Source organism: Squalius cephalus, assembly GCF_949319135.1.
Source record: "Squalius cephalus genome assembly, chromosome: 22".
In the NCBI taxonomy this organism is placed as follows: Eukaryota; Metazoa; Chordata; class Actinopteri; order Cypriniformes; family Leuciscidae; genus Squalius; species Squalius cephalus.
In genome coordinates, this window is record NC_137143.1 from 20,560,658 (window position 1) to 20,579,310 (window position 18,653).

At 37.1% G+C, this 18,653-nt stretch overlaps 1 long non-coding RNA gene across 5 annotated transcripts in view; it reads right to left on the minus strand.

The window, feature by feature from the left end:
- The window catches only part of LOC307150198, an 86,716-nt gene extending 70,677 nt beyond the window's left edge, over positions 1–16,039 (minus strand). For 4 of the 5 annotated variants that reach the window (XR_013819666.1, XR_013819667.1, XR_013819668.1 and 1 more), the window contains exons 1-3: positions 15,862–16,039; positions 10,004–11,648; positions 8,361–8,473 (exon numbers count right to left, since the gene is read on the minus strand). This is a non-coding gene — a long non-coding RNA (uncharacterized lncRNA). The remainder of the gene's footprint in view (positions 1–8,360; positions 8,474–10,003; positions 11,649–15,861) is intronic. The other variant, XR_013819665.1, reaches the window with a different exon arrangement.
- Positions 16,040–18,653: the final 2,614 nt, after the last annotated feature.

The following is an 18,653-nucleotide window of genomic DNA, read 5'->3' on the forward strand; positions in this document are numbered from 1 at the left end:
TATAGAACTACATACACAAGTCCTGCTAAACCACGTGTCCTTGTAAACCATGACTGTGTTTACACAAACACATTTGATAGAGAGGAACTGTCGGCTATAGAACTACATACACAAGTCCTGCTAAACCACATGTCCTTGTAAACCATGACTGTGTTTACACAAACACATTTGATAGAGATGAACTGTCGGCTATAAAACTAAATACACAAGTCCTGCTAAACCGCATGTCCTTGTAAACCATGATTGTGTTTACACAAACACATTTGATAGAGATGAACTGTCGGCTATAAAACTAAATACACAAGTCCTGCTAAACCACGTGTCCTTGTAAACTATGACTGTGTTTACACAAACACATTTGATAGAGAGGAACTGTCGGCTATAGAACTACATACACAAGTCCTGCTAAACCATGTGTCCTTGTAAACCATGATTGTGTTTACACAAACACATTTGATAGAGAGGAACTGTCGGCTATAGAACTACATACACAAGTCCTGCTAAACCACATGTCCTTGTAAACCATGATTGTGTTTACACAAACACATTTGATAGAGATGAACTGTCGGCTATAGAACTACATACACAAGTCCTGCTAAACCACGTGTCCTTGTAAACCATGACTGTGTTTACACAAACACATTTGATAGAGAGGAACTGTCGGCTATAGAACTACATACACAAGTCCTGCTAAACCACATGTCCTTGTAAACCATGATTGTGTTTACACAAACACATTTGATAGAGATGAACTGTCGGCTATAGAACTACATACACAAGTCCTGCTAAACCACGTGTCCTTGTAAACCATGACTGTGTTTACACAAACACATTTGATAGAGAGGAACTGTCGGCTATAGAACTACATACACAAGTCCTGCTAAACCACGTGTCCTTGTAAACCATGGTTGTGTTTACACAAACACATTTGATAGAGATGAACTGTCGGCTATAGAACTACATACACAAGTCCTGCTAAACCACGTGTCCTTGTAAACCATGACTGTGTTTACACAAACACATTTGATAGAGAGGAACTGTCGGCTATAGAACTACATACACAAGTCCTGCTAAACCACGTGTCCTTGTAAACTATGACTGTGTTTACACAAACACATTTGATAGAGAGGAACTGTCGGCTATAGAACTACATACACAAGTCCTGCTAAACCACATGTCCTTGTAAACCATGATTGTGTTTACACAAACACATTTGATAGAGAGGAACTGTCGGCTATAGAACTACATACACAAGTCCTGCTAAACCACATGTCCTTGTAAACCATGACTGTGTTTACACAAACACATTTGATAGAGAGGAACTGTCGGCTATAGAACTACATACACAAGTCCTGCTAAACCGCATGTCCTTGTAAACCATGATTGTGTTTACACAAACACATTTGATAGAGATGAACTGTCGGCTATAAAACTAAATACACAAGTCCTGCTAAACCACATGTCCTTGTAAACCATGATTGTGTTTACACAAACACATTTGATAGAGAGGAACTGTCGGCTATAGAACTACATACACAAGTCCTGCTAAACCATGTGTCCTTGTAAACCATGACTGTGTTTACACAAACACATTTGATAGAGAGGAACTGTCGGCTATAGAACTACATACACAAGTCCTGCTAAACCACGTGTCCTTGTAAACCATGACTGTGTTTACACAAACACATTTGATAGAGAGGAACTGTCGGCTATAGAACTACATACACAAGTCCTGCTAAACCACATGTCCTTGTAAACCATGATTGTGTTTACACAAACACATTTGATAGAGATGAACTGTCGGCTATAGAACTACATACACAAGTCCTGCTAAACCACATGTCCTTGTAAACCATGACTGTGTTTACACAAACACATTTGATAGAGATGAACTGTCGGCTATAGAACTACATACACAAGTCCTGCTAAACCACATGTCCTTGTAAACCATGATTGTGTTTACACAAACACATTTGATAGAGAGGAACTGTCGGCTATAGAACTACATACACAAGTCCTGCTAAACCATGTGTCCTTGTAAACCATGACTGTGTTTACACAAACACATTTGATAGAGAGGAACTGTCGGCTATAGAACTACATACACAAGTCCTGCTAAACCACGTGTCCTTGTAAACCATGACTGTGTTTACACAAACACATTTGATAGAGAGGAACTGTCGGCTATAGAACTACATACACAAGTCCTGCTAAACCACGTGTCCTTGTAAACCATGACTGTGTTTACACAAACACATTTGATAGAGAGGAACTGTCGGCTATAGAACTACATACACAAGTCCTGCTAAACCACGTGTCCTTGTAAACCATGACTGTGTTTACACAAACACATTTGATAGAGAGGAACTGTCGGCTATAGAACTACATACACAAGTCCTGCTAAACCACGTGTCCTTGTAAACCATGACTGTGTTTACACAAACACATTTGATAGAGAGGAACTGTCGGCTATAGAACTACATACACAAGTCCTGCTAAACCACGTGTCCTTGTAAACCATGACTGTGTTTACACAAACACATTTGATAGAGAGGAACTGTCGGCTATAGAACTACATACACAAGTCCTGCTAAACCACGTGTCCTTGTAAACCATGACTGTGTTTACACAAACACATTTGATAGAGAGGAACTGTCGGCTATAGAACTACATACACAAGTCCTGCTAAACCACGTGTCCTTGTAAACCATGACTGTGTTTACACAAACACATTTGATAGAGAGGAACTGTCGGCTATAGAACTACATACACAAGTCCTGCTAAACCACGTGTCCTTGTAAACCATGACTGTGTTTACACAAACACATTTGATAGAGAGGAACTGTCGGCTATAGAACTACATACACAAGTCCTGCTAAACCACGTGTCCTTGTAAACCATGACTGTGTTTACACAAACACGTTTGATAGCTTCCATTTCATGTAGTAACACGAAAAAGCTTTGATTTATATGCTTATTATTGTTTGATGATCATGTTTGATCTTATACACCTGATCAGTGCGTCTGACGCGATTGGATCTTTCACTTTATGAAAATAAGATTTTGATATTACTATTATCACCTTTATGAAAAATAATTTAGTACATAATTATAGATGATATAACTACTTACTTTTATTTGTCGAGCTTCTGTCTGTCCCTCCACTCTCCAGAAGGCAGAAACAGCTGACAGGATTTTCCCCGCGAAGGTTCTGTGGGACATTTCCATGTGTGGCGGGAAAGAGAGATGACGTGTACAGGTTTATAGAATGATATAAAGGATAATATATATGTAATATATATATATATATATATATATATATATATATATATATATATACTTATTCTCATAAGAGGCAGAGTGTTCATGATGGCCAGTTTCCAAAGTGTGAATTTATTTCTCTCACACAAAAAGGTCATTAGGATGGCTAGAAAAAAGCCAAATTTGTTATACTATTTAAACTATTATTATTTTTATTATACAATAATAGTGTACAAACACATTTGATAGAGAGGAACTGTCAGCTATAGAACTAACTTACATAACGTTACACAAGTCCTGCTAAATCACATTTTCTTGTACACTATGTTTACACAAACATGTTTGATTAGCTTCCATTTCATGTAATAACGCACAAAAAGCTTTGATTTAAAGTTATATGCTTATTAATGTTCGATGATCATGTTTGATCGTAAAACGTTAACGTTACACCTGATCACTGCGTCTGACGAGATCTCCTCAGGCAGGGATCGATTGGATCTTTCACAAACTTTATGAAAATAAGCTTTTGATATTACTATTATCACCTATATAAAAAATTATTTAGTTAATAATTATAGATGATATAACTACTTACTTTTAATTGTCGAGCTTCTGTGTCCCTCTCCAGAAGCGCAGATAAACAGCAAGCTGACAGGACTTTCCCCGCGAAAGTTCTGTAGGACATTTCGATGTGTGGCGGGAAAGAGATGATCACGTGTACAAGTTTAAAGGAGAATATAATTTAAAAAAAAAAAATTTTCATTCAATCATTCTCATAAGACGCAGAATGTGCATGATGGCCAGAGTTTCTAATATGTGGTGAATTTATTTCTCTCACAAAAAGGTTATTAGCCGTTTAGAAAAAAGCCAACTTATACTAAATTTATAACAATAATACTAGTGTATACACAAACACGTTTGAGACAGTGAGGAACTGTCAGCTATATTACTACATACACACAAGTCCTGCTAAACCACATGTCCTATAATAGACTACAATGATTGTACACAAACACGTTTATGACCATTGTTGACAGCAAGGAACTCCACTCTCACCCGTCTTCAAAGCGCTGCAAATCTCTAGCTCTCTCCCTCGCGCATATTAATCAAAATCAATTGAGAATTGATGCATGGTAAAAGGGTGGAATAAGACCGAAGTTTCACGTGGAGCATTCTGAGATTTTTTTTTCCTGAATTACAGCTGGGTGTGAATTGTGCTAAAAAAAACTATCTTCTCTGAAAAGCGTTCCGCACATTCAGCTGACATAAACCACACTCTCAATAAACAAACAAAAAACTATCCAGTAATGACCACAAATCTTGTGCGATGTCCTAAACTGCTGTGATAATCACACAACGCGTCGTAGCCTACATACCATGGTACACACGTGCTAAAAATGATTCGCGAACTAATGACTCTTTATACCGATTCAATTGAATTAATGGTTAAAACAAAGGATCTGTTCAACACTGAATTCACAAAACGTCTGAATCGGTGTATAACAAATCGGTAACACTTTACAATAAGGTTCCATTTATTAAACTCTAGTTAACGACATCAGTTATTAACTGATAAACTGCACTTCTATTTATTAATCTTTGTTAATTCACAAAATTTTAATAGTAGTCTATAAATCAAAAGTTGTATTTGTTAGCATTAGTTAGTTAGCATAATGCACTGTGAAGTGACATGAACAAACAATGAACAGCTGTATTTGTATTAACTAAGAATAACAAAGATTAATAAATACAGTAAAAAATGTATCGCTCATGGGCTACATTAATGTTAACAAATCACATTTACTCAGAACACCTCTTAATATGATAACATAAGTGAGCTTACCCCATTTGTTTTTAGTAAGAGTGTTAGCAAGATTTAACCTTAATAAACTACAGTATTTTCAGGTTACTTACATGACAATGTGAAGAAAAATAACCCAAAAAACTTTTTGTTAAGATTAAGACTGAGGTGAAACCAGAAAAAAATGGCAAAGCAAGTTGTTGTTAGCTAGCTGCTAATTGTATTCAATTGTATATGGTAGAAAATATAGACAATTAGTTAAAATGTACTTTTTTTTATTCTATTTTTTTATATTGATATATACCAAAATAATTGATGGTCTAGCAAAGAAGGATTTTATCTTACAAAGCTATGAAATCCAGTGGTAAAATCACAGCTTAAAAAAAAAAAAGAAGAGGGCAAGAAAGGAAGACAGAGTCCGTCGGCCACCACCAAAGACCAATTTTGACCCAGGAAAAACCCGTAGGTTCATTCTCACTGCATTCTAATAGGCTTCATCACGCAGTGAATGCTTTTGGAGTATTTAATTTTTTTTGCAAAAGTGAGCTGACAATGTCAGCTCGCACAGATCTCTAAAAACTGCACAATTTGCCTTATAGATATTTGCAGGCACTGGCTTCAAACACAAGAACTCATCATTCTCCAGCCATTTTTCATTAAACTTGCATGCATTACTCATTTTAAACTGGAGTCTGTTCAGATAGCTCAAGTTCTACCTGCTTTCTGCTTCTATCGGATAACGCACTAAATAGGAAAAAAAAATTCTAGATCTGTCCATGATTGTATCTTGATGGGACATGTACAGTACATTCATGCTTACACATCATATATAACAAGTGTTGAACACTAGTGTGTACTGCAGTGTAAATGCTGACAGGGGAGGGTAAAGGGGTAGGTATAGGGTATAACCACTGGTCACCTGATGTGAGCAAACTATTTTAAAAAAAATCATCATTTATAAATATATATATATATATATATATATATATATATATATATATATATATATATATATATATATAGGAAACGCATAGTCATGTTTTGTAAATGATTAGCTAGATCATTAACTAATCAATTGTAAATGACTTAACTGAATCTACAAAACTTACATATAGAATAAAGAACATATCACTTATTAATAATTTATGATCCGATAGTCATGTTTCATAAATGATTCGTTAATCATATATTATATATATAAATAAACATAAAATGTTAGTATATCACTTGCTAATCATTTATGAATTTATGAGTTCATCATTAACTAACCATAACTTACTTACAACTGAACGTTATAAGTGTTACCCTCACTATAAAAAACTAGACAACACCACACAGGTATTATATGTTAAGTCTCAAAAATCTTAATTTCAAATTGTAATAACAGTGTCTGTGTCAAAGTGTTCTCAATATTTTGTACATATACACCAAAATCATTACCTGGTTTGAGAGGAATATTTACACATGCACATCATGGTATGTAAGGTCATAGTTGTATTCATACACATTCACATCATGGTATGTAAGGTCATAGTTGTATTCATACACATTCACATCATGGTATGTAAGGTCATAGTTGTATTCATACACATTCACATCATGGTATGTAAGGTCATTTTTTAGAAAATGATCAAACTTCATATGGGCATTTATTTATGCCAGAAAATAACATATATGACCTCGGAATTACGGGGACACTGAGGTGTCCTCATAAACCTAGGTGTCCTCATAATGCTGGTGAGTAACCTGACATATTGTCCTTGTAAACCATATACACAAGCACACACACACACACACACACACACACACACACACACACACACACACACACACACACACACACACACACACACACACACACACACACACACACACTCCTTTCTTTGATCTTGCCAAATAATCAAACTAATGCATGTGTATAAATGGCTCTTTTACAAACAATATCGCACTTTACTGTGGGTTAATGAAAGATATGAGATCTCCACAGTGGGCGGTAAGCAAATATGTGGTGCGGGGCAGACCAAGAGCATGCTGGGACTCAAAAGCGGGACCACAAATGTGGTAAGTCATAATAGTTTAAATGGTACTCATCCAGAACTGAAGGAGTCTAGCAGAATGCACTTTGTAAACATCAACCCTTCTCTCTGTTATCCTGCTTAGGTACCTGCCTCCGTGCTTGACTTCAGAAGGAAGTGATGACATAAAAAAGAATCAGAGCCATATCATTTGAATCACACACAACTACATTTGCTTTTCTGAGCTGTTCAAAAAGCTTTTTTAAAGGTTTAAAAAGAGGCAGCACCTGCTACAGTACATATAACATACAATTGAGTATGACTTTTTAAATTCTAGTCTATAATATCATGCCTATTAATGTATTTATTTTACTTTATGATACACTGTAAAGCCATAACTATAATTAATTTCAAATACTTGTCAATTTGTTACAAAAATTAAAATAACTTTCAAATCTTAATTTCAAATGTGTAACACTGTAATTATAATATAATTAAATATATATAACATTTTAAATAGTGATTTATTTACATAAATAGGATATATATTTTTTTTCAATTTAATTATATATTAAATATTTTAATAATTTTAAATTATATAATTATTGGTGGCCACTAATATGTTTTTTTTTATTTCAAAATGATCAAAATATTAAATATATAATCATCCATCCCTTGATGTTTTTTTTCATTTTATTGTCTTATATTTTTGCTATTAACAATGAAAATGGAACATCAATGCACAACAAAGTGCACAACATCATCATTTCTATCACACATTTCATTATCACTCCAATCTGAACAAAGAATATGGACACGGCTGACTGTGCTATACATTTAAATGGCACTTTCCATTTGCCCTTCTAACCCATTACTGCCAGTCAATTACTGTATATGTGAATCCATTTACCCCTGAACCTCAGATGCCCTGCGTGTACATGACACATCAGCGTTCTTTAAAGGGGACCTTGAGGATTCTCTGATGGTGACCTCCCACGGGCTTACCAGCTAAAATGTCAGACCCCCGTATGAAAAATGGCACCCCTCACCACAGAATGCCCTGTGGGAGGAGCGCGAGAAAGCAGACGACAGAGAGGCCTCTACAAAAGTCCGCCAAGGTACATCCCTGACAACAGACGCCTGCTAATTAAGCATTGTGCGGTACTTTTACAATTAATTAGCCCCTTAAGCTGCTTTTGTCAAAGGCGGTAAACAAGGCGAAGTGAAGTTAATGACTTACTCAGATCAAAGGATGAGTTATTGTCTTTATTTTTCAGCAGTACCTGTGGGAGGTTCAGTTGCGCTCCAGCAACATGGAGATGTTTCCTTTCATCAGTTCGTCATCAGGGGCAGCGGAGCCACTTCTGGGGGACAGGGATGCTGGATGGAGAGATTTCTAGGGAGAGAGGAAGAACCAGCATTGAAGATCCAGCTCAAGGGAGGATTTATGAAATCTTATTTTCCTCTTCAATTTAACTGTATCAATTCCCACGGGCATTCCTCAAAAGTGAGTTAATGATATGATGCAAATCATTTTTTGATCGGTTCAACTGAAGGTATAAACAACAACAAGGACACGCTGACACATTTCCGGTGGATAGCTCTTGAGGGCCAAGTATTTTTAATTCCAATGAGAGCAAATCCAAGGTCAGACTCTGAACTTCCTGGCCATTAAGAGATCACAAAGACTAGCAAGTGAGAGTGCATAATATCCACACAGCTATTTTTGGCCTCAAATTAAAATATATGACATGTTGAAATGACTGCAATGTGCAAGAGAGGTATTCAAACTAGACACTAATGATGCTTATTAATGGCGTGAATGAAGTCTTGACAGGTCGTGTGTCATTTTCCAAGGAATGCTTCACTGGCATAATGGCTAATGTAAGTGGGTGTAATTATATATATTATACCCTGTCCTATTGTATTTTGGCAGCGGTTTGAGGGAGTCAGACAGTTAGGATGAAAATCAAAGCCGTTATGCGGAAGGAACAGGAGAGCTAGAGGAATTGTAGGCCGCTGCCAATTTTTGCTCGTTTCATGTGGACAATGTTTAAGCCAATAGCATCTATTAGTGGTCAATTGGAGAGTTTGCCAGAACAGGTTTCACATATACATGCATAGAATTGCATAGTATGTTGCAGCATTAGTGGAAACTAAACGTCACAGATTAATCTCCTCCAACAGATGACAAAATCCTATAGCTCTTTTTAGCAAAAAAAAAAAAGAAAAAAAAAAGATCTCTAATTGGAGGCCCTGAGGTAAAGCCTTTCATTAATCATTAAGCTTTGCAGTCTTGATAACAGATCTGGGAAGCTCAAACACCTCTCTCATTTATTTTTATTTACATATTTCCCCTCTCTCTCCTTTTTTATCCAAAGGGAACGAGGTATGGAAAACCCGTCAAAAGAACAGACAGGCAAAAGGGTCGGAAAATGGTAACTTATGCTCACTGGGAATTACCAAAGCACTTAGTAATTAAATCTAAATTGACATTCTAGTAATTAGCCCCTTAATTACGAGGAATAACACAATTAGCCACCGAGTCTTTGCTAATTGTTAATTAGCACAGGGAAAGTTATTGTGTGTGGCAGAAAGAAGCACGCAAAAGAACAAATGTTCATTTGTCTCATTCAACATCCTTTTTTACTCTGTTCATTCACATATTCTACATGTTCAATTTGAGTAGTGCTTTAAAAATTATTATCATTATCATCATGAACACAGTTTATAAAATTTCTATTGTCCTGTTTCTGCTTAGCTGAGAAAGAAGAAAGTTGCCGTCATGTCCAGACACAGTTTTTGTTAATAGATTGCACTTTCTTTGAAAAAGTGATATCAACACAATATATGTATATACAGTGTGTGTATATATATTTTTAATCAATATATTTCTTATTATTTTTATTTATTTAAGCATGTTTACCTGATGTATGGGTGGTGGAAGATAAAACACCCCTGAAGGTGTCCTGTGATATCTGGCTCCAAGACGTTAGCTGCAGATCCTTTAAGTCCTGTAGGTTGCGAGGTGGAGCTGCAGTGGATCAAACTTGTTGGTCCAGCACATCCCACAGATGCTCAATCGGATTGAAATCATGTTCCTTAAACCATTCCTGAACAATGTGTGCAGTCTGGCAGGGTGCATTATCCTGCTGAAAGACGCCACTTCCACCAGGGAACACCTTTATCATGAAGGGGTGTACCTGGTCTGCAGCAATATTTAGGCAGGTGGAATGTGTCAAATTTCCATTTGCAAAATGTCCAGATGAATGGCCAGATCCAGGGTTTCAAAGCAGAACATTGCCCAGAGCATCACATTCCCTCCACCGGCTTGTCATTGTTCTACAGTGCATCCTGTTGCCATCATTTCCCCAGGTAAATGACGTACACGGCCATACACGTGATGTAAAAGAAAACGGGACTCATCGGACCAGACGACCACTGCTCTAAGGTCCAGTTTCCAGTTCCAGTTTGCCCATTGTAGGTACTTTTGACGGTGGACAGGGGTCATCATAGGCGCTCTGATTGGTCCGTGGCCACGCAGCCCCAAACGCAGCAGAGTGTGATGCACTGTGTGTTGTGACACATTCCTCCCATAACCATCACTACAATTTTGTGTGACCTGTGCCACAGTAGACCTTCTGTTGGCTCAGACCAGATGGGATAGCCTTCGTTGCCCTCGTGTAACGATGAGCCTTGGGCGTCCAACACCCTTCCGCCGGTTTGTCCCTAGATACCTCCTTGGACAACTGTTGGTAAATTCTCACCACTGTGTTGACCTGGAACAATGCAGAAGCCTTGCCGTTTCAGAGATACTCTGACCCAGTTGCCTTGCCATATCAATATGGCTCTTGTCAAAGTTATTCCTGCCCATTTCTCCTGCATCCAACACGCTGATTACAAGAACGGTTTGTTAGCTTATCATCTAATCTACCCAAACCTTAACATGTCGCCTTGATAGAAGATGATCAATCATATTCACTTTACTGTGACTGGTCATGTTTTGGCTCATCAGTGTACACACACATACACACATAATCTTACCACATTATTTGGATCTATAATAAAAACAAACATAAATAGAATTAGAATATACAGCAAAACAAAGGGCCTGCTTGCATTTTAGTCTACCACAGCACCACCATACCAGCACCCCATTGCAAACCCTGAGGTTCCTTTTAAAGTGGTCTCAAAGAGTGGATTCAGCCCTAATGCCTCATGGTTGAAGCAGTATTGGCAGTGCAGAGGATTTATCCAAATGCTGTTATCACAGGGTTCAGCATGCACACAACCTCCTGCCCTCCATGACTCCAGTGTCCTTCCTTTCCGGTGGCAGCTTCAAAGATAAGTGTATGTACTCAGCCACAGATTACCCCGCTGACTCACAACAAATATTTGGCTGGCGGATGAGCCATCTTAGAATCCAACCGAACATGAAATTAAGCGGTGTGCAGACGGGCAGGGGTGCAGAGCAACCAAAAACATGATTTAGGCCTCTGTAAATACAACAGAGTGGGTGGCAAAGGTGTGGAGCGGAGGAGGTCGAAGGTGACATATGCTCAGTAACATGGCTGTGAACGTCAAAAAAAAAAAAAAAAAGAAAAAAAGAATTAACTCATGTAATGCTATGACATTTTAAACAAAAAGACTTTAAAACATAAACAGTTGTGTATCTTAAAAGTTACATTTCAACAGCACGTCGGAGCATATTGTGGCAAACTAAGCGATTCCGCTTCTTTATCTCACTTGCCCTCGCTGCAGTCGGAGTGCAGTGTGAATCTAAAGCCCCCACTGCTCTTTTCCTACTGTGTCTTTAATTGGATCCTTATTACCATTCCGGCTCCCTGAGAATGATGAATTTGTATGTGTGAGAATTTCATTAATCATTCTTATTCACAGTCCACCCAGACGAGAAAAGAGACGGAGAGAGTGAGAGGAGATAGAGAAGGAAGAAATTAATAATTTTTCGAGACTGGGATATATTTCGTAATGAATATTCATGCCTGTAGGATATTTGGGGTCAGCCATAATCAGGCAGGTAATTTGTAATTTGCTGTGTTTTCACCAAGGACCTGCCGCATAGGTTAATATGCATCTATTTGAACAGAACTAGGGGGATTTTTGAAGTACTGCCTGCCTTACCTGGGCTATTTATTTATTATTTATAGTGCAATTATGAAAATTTCAAAAACTTGTCATTTGACATTTTCACTGAGTATGTTATAGAACAGGGTTCACCAATCTCGGTCCTGGAGGGCCGCTGTCCTGCAGAGTTTAGCTCCAACCAGCTCCAACACACCTGTTTGAAAGTTTCTAGTATGCCTAATGAGACCTTGATTAGCTGGTTCAGGTGTGTTTAATTGGGGTTGGAGCTAAACTCTGCAGGACAGCGGCCCTCCAGGACCGAGATTGGTGAACCCTGTTATAGAAAATCAAAAGATTTTTAGAGGTTGCAACAATTGGCCAGGTTATTATTTAGAAATGACATTGAATTGCTTATTGTAAATTCAGGAACCTTTTTTCAAACAGCATTATTTAGACATAAATCTGCACAAATTGGATTTTAATGCAATGTTGCAAAGCATAATAGGATTCTGATTTACTCTGTATTGAAATGAAAAGCTACTGAAATAAACTAAAACACAGATCCACATATATACTACAGTATAAATATAGATATACTACCTAAATTACAGTATAATGTTAGTCTGTTCTTTTGAACTTATTAAAAGATTCCTGAAAAAATATATATATATATCATGGTTTCCACATAGATATTAAGCAGCAGAACTTTTTCCATCATTGATAATAATAATAAATGCTTCTTGAGCACCAAATCAGCATATTAGAATGATTTCTGGAGGATCATGTGACACCGAAGACTAGAGTAATTCAGGTGTCACTACAGAAAAAAACAGCATTTTAAAAAATATTAAAATAAAAAAAGTTATTTTAAATTGTAATAATAATGTGCAATATTATGGTTTTACTGTATTGACTTGCATTGATCAAATAAATACAACCTTGGCAAGTATAAGAGACTTTACATTACCAACCCCAAACTTTTGAATGGTAGTGTATATACAGTATAAAAGAAAGAATTAATTAAAAATGGCTAGCATTACACAAATAAACTGGAAAAAAATGTAGATAATAAGGACACCTTCAGTTAATTGGGGGCAAAATCTGCTATCATGTATGTATTTAATTTATTTGGGGGGGGGGGGGGGGGGTTGACTGTAAGTACTCATTTCAGACTAGATTAATTTCAGACAACTTCCCATATTCACATATTGGCTCTCAGTGGCACCTGTTAAATAGTACAACTCTGCCATTTAAAGCGAGTGCACTCAATTTTAAATATATCTCAGGGCTACAAGCGAAGAACTCGCGCTCCGTGCAAACAAGCGAAAAAAATATCCATAGTTAGTCTCTTCTGTCCAAACAAGACCAAAGACCCACTTTAGGGAGGAAAAAAGTGTTTTTGAACATGAAAGAAACCAAACTGCCAACACTTGGTTCATAAATTCACAGCGCCTGTACTTTAAAGTCTTCACCCCCAAAAGGATTTTTCCAATTCTTTTTGAAATTATACCCACCTGGCATCACTTAAAGTTGCTTAATTAATAATTAATCGATACATTTTGGGATGATTAAAATTCATGATGAGAAAGTGTTTTTAAAATAATGTCCAACCCCCCAGGGAGACTAATCAGTTTGAAGCAGTCGCTAGATCTCGCTGAAATAATTAATTGCACCTGAATGTTTAGCAAGGTCAGAGAATGGTAGCACAACGCCTGAGGTATAGAGGGATGTTTATAACATCACTTGATTGCGCTAAACCAACATTTTCATCTGGAAATTAATTCAGGAACCGAAGCTGGAGGCACAAACATTGCCCCTTAGCCCCCTCCTGTGTGAAACGAGCATCGTTTTAATGTGACTTTGATCATTACCGGTGGAAGAAACCTGATGTGTCAGATTTAGAAAGTGGAGGAGAGAATGTGTGAGAAGGAGAAGGAAAAGCAACGAATTTAACAGCACATTCCCAACTGTTTTCAACAAACGCTCATTAAAAGGAAAGCGGTTTATGACACCTAAAACATTAACCCCTGAACTTGGCGAGAGGATGTTTTAGAAAATCACTGTGTGCAATGTCACAGAGACATCCTTCGCTCAACAAAATACAATTTCCTGTTTTTTTAGCCCTCTCGTATCTGGGAACGTTTCGGATAAACAGGCTACCTGCTCCTCTGAGATCCATATAAAAGGCGAATAGGAGAATGGCATGCCTCTAGCCTTCATAGTCTATTTGTACCCAGCAATCTTACCTGACAAACAGAGAGATCAAGTTCTCAAAATGAACGCCGACAGAATTCGTACCGAACAAAGATAATGGTTCTGTAAAGCTGGAAAACAAAAAAACAACAGCATTTCAAAAGCAACTGTTTGATTGACATATCACTGGTTAGGAAGTGACTGACGCGTTTGCCAGTCTGAAAGGGAATGAGGGAGGTTATTTTCCGGCTGGACATGACGCATTATGAGAGGTTGATTGGGGACTGTTGGCAGCAGGTTAAGGAAGCTGTCATGTCTTTGTGTAACTCTCCCCAGGGCAAAGCAATTGACAGGAAAGGGGGCCTGGGACAACACAGACCCATAAAAGGGGGGTTCGTACAAGGATGGAAACATAAAAGTAACATCAAGGAGATGCTTTGCTGTATCTGAATTTTTTTAAATGTGACAGACAGGACTGAATACATAGGTTAGATTGGTCTTGAATATTAAGTTTGATTATTAAATGAGTCGTTGAGTTTGACACTTCCACAATTGAATGCTAAAGTTTGATCACAAAGTTGAACCTAACATTATAAATTTGCCAATAAAACACAGGGCTTTCAAACTGGGGTCCACAAAAATTCTCCCGGGGACCAAAGAGAAGATATAAAGATAAAAATGTACAGTGATTCTGTCTAACTTATGGTATGTTAATCATTGTAATATGTAGTGATGAATCAAAATAATAATAATATAATAATTATTATTATTACAATCTAATATACTGTATATTCTTAATCAAAGTTAATATACTAATGAAAGTGTTTCTGAGAAATTCTGACCTAGAAAAGTAATTAATATTGACTGCAAACAGAAAACAATATTTAACATACTGATATGGAAACAAATAATTGTGGAAGGGAAAATGAATCAAGGAACTATGCATTTGTCCAGATGAAGCTGAAGAGAGTTAATGGGGCAAAGAAATTCATCTGAATAATTGTAGTACTGTACCTCTCTGATGGAGGTAAGATCACATTTATGTATAGCCTATTATTTTAGACTCATGCATTATATATAAATATATATCTTACACCCTGGGTTCAAAGGCACAACACCCATGAGGGTTTAGGACTCTTTTAAAGATATGTGCTCGCTTAATCACTCAAGAAAGAGCCCCCATGAGTGAGCCTAATATTACAATTAATTAATTCGGCAAAAAAGGGTATTAAATTTCCTCCCTCTAAGGATATTATCTGAATTCATTGACCTTTTTGGAAATCGCCCTCTAATTGTAACCAGGTTCCATTGCATTTAGCGACTAACTTGTTTCCCTTCCTCACTCTCTCTCCATATCTTCTCCTTTCTTTTTTCAAGAGCTGTAATAATAGTTGAGAAGAGCTTCTTGGTGCCTTATGTGGTGTTAAGATCTCTCCGCCACAAAGTCATTCCAGGGCTTTATCTCCTGCGAGCGGTACAGACGAAAGAAGAAACTTTTCTTATTACCTGGAAAGTGAAAATGGAATCCAACTTTAAGTCTCCACATATCTCGGAGGAAGACTGGATCCAACCCAACACTTTCAGGACACACTGATTCTCACTGAAGTTCTGGAGGTTTGGCTTCTAGGCTCCTCAAGCAAAGAGAGAGAGGGTTTAAGTGGGATCCCAGCAACGGCAGCATTGTCCAAGACTTTAAATAGGCAGAAATAAGAAAGGCATTATGTAGGCAGCTATATTATTCTTCATTTTATTCAAGGATTAGTACTCAAATGAGTCAGATCTATGACTGTAGGGGCAACTTCATATTCCAGTGTTAGTACAGTATCAAGGCTGAATGAAGTATTGACCTCTAACAGTATTAATTCTAAAGAAGGATATTATGAAATCACATTATTGTAGAAGGGAAGCCAAGCATTGAACAGAAGTTACAACAAGTGGTTTTAGAAATCAATAAAGCTTGCAATCTCACGCCACAAGTAACAGTTAATCACAGCCGTTCTGATTTTTACACTCAACAGAATTGCTAGCGTGATATTGTTATTTTATACAGCAGTTCAGCCAACAAGGAGTTACTATTGAGCAGCTTACATTATAGACAAAATATCTTACTTCGTCTGTTTGTTTTTTTTTGGTTTGTTTGTTTTTTTTCCGCAATTGAAAAAAAAAAAAAAAAAAAAATCCCAAACGAAGCCAAAGTAGAATCAGGCTGGGCGTCTCCGAGGTCTACACACTGCATTTGCAATGTTTCGTCACTGAATGAATCAATAATTTAGACAAAGTAGTTAAATTAACGATTCGGTGACTTCGAAACACCATGATACTATTCTACTCCTTTCCTGAAATATCTTTAAATAGCAGAAATAGTCTATCCCTCACAGGCTCGCTTTCATACCTGTCATGGCGCTGCTCTGAATAAAGTCTATTCATTCGGCTCGCGACTCTCACAGTGCATTATGGGTATTCTGTAGCCTTTGATATTGAATGAGTGCACTCCATAACGTCCAGTATGGTTTCGGAAACCACTACACATGGCTGTCTTCTCAAATAGTGCCCTATTTAAGGGTATAGGGGGCGATTTCGGACACAGACAATTTCTCCAATGAATCATTCAATTCTTTATAAACAGTTAATTGTCGCCACCTACTGGCCTGTGTTTCGTCTGCAATGCTTTTTAATTTTTGATCTATTAATGTACAGGTCAGGGGCATAATTAAGTAGGCCTAAGTGTTTTTATTTTCTTTGATTAATCACACTAAATTAAAATGTTAAATTGACAGCCTTATAATTTTATATGCGTAGGCCTATGGGCCAACCTGTTCCATAATGTGTCCTGCTGTTTGACATTCGTGAATTTGATTCAGTTTGGACAGCTGTTTCTCTTTTCCATTTTGATATGGTATAACAAGCAGTGTAAACAGTGATTATTGCACAAGGTTTTTGCAACAGTATTATTGTGAAAGACATTTTGTGTGTTGGTGTTGTAGTTGGCAAAGGCATTATTGCGTAATCATTTTCTTGCATTCTTCATACAGTCCTTAGGGTCAAGCACCAACTGAAAAAAATATGAGCACTCTCTTCTTTCTCTATCTTCCTCTGTCAATTAAATTTGTATGTGCTGAGTTGAATATCTCTATATATTTCTATAGGCTATTTCAACTGGATAATAAGCTTTAAATGAAAATATTTCATGAAAAATGTTGCATTACTTATGTTTGGTGTCTTATAAAGCCTCTGGTACCCCAAACATACAGAAAATTAAGTCAGCCTCAACAGAGCCTGACAGTATGTTTGTTTCCCCAAATACCCACAAAACACCTAATATGTACAGTTGCAACATACAGAACATGAATTTTGCTCTCAGGCTGCAGTCTGCTCTCAGGCATCATTTACTGACCTTAAAGACACGGTGAAGTGTGAACCACTGCTTCCCCCTGTTGGTTCTATATGGGTGCTGGTTTCTGCTATGTCTTCTGGTTGCTGGATGGTGTGTTTAGTCTGGTGTTCAGGTGAGGAGATCTGTTAGCAAGGCCCACAGGGAGGAATATGGGTCTTAATCAGGCTCTGCTCTGGTTTATTTAGTTTGGAGATTCATTCAACCAGAGCGGGGCCCAGGAAAACACAGCTGGAGGCTCATCAGAGATATACAAACATCCATCATGTAACATTTAAACACATGAGCGTGCAAACAGACACACAGACAAACAAACATGCACACTGGACAGCAACATTTTAATAATTACATGTTTTTAATAAATGATCAAACATAAATAAGCAATTTGCTTAGTTATAGCCTATTGTTTTTTTTTGTTGTTTTTTTTGTATAAATTACATTTTGGGGTATACATGACCTAATGTTATACCTACAAATAAATACATTTTCATTTATTCTAAATGGTATGCAAAATATGTCAAATATGTATATGATTTGTATTGAATTAGGGGAAATTATGCAAAATAAGATTATTTTTAATATATGTGTCAGACTATTGGATTCTGCTGTATTTTTGGTAACAGTTTACAACAATATTTCATTTGTTAAAGGCCCACTGAAGTGCCTTGAAACTCGCAGCATTATTCAATGTGTTGACGTAATTTCCAACAGGAAGACAGGGCGGGACATATCGAACAGCTCCTCCCCTTTTTAAAAATAGCCAATAGCATTTAGTTTATATCACAGCTCGGCCAGAGAGCGTTTCTCAGAGATTGCGTCCTGCACCTTTAATAAATACTGTAAAAATATACTGTTCATTCATGTTAGTTAAATGTACACTATGTAACTTTTTTTTTAAATGTAACAC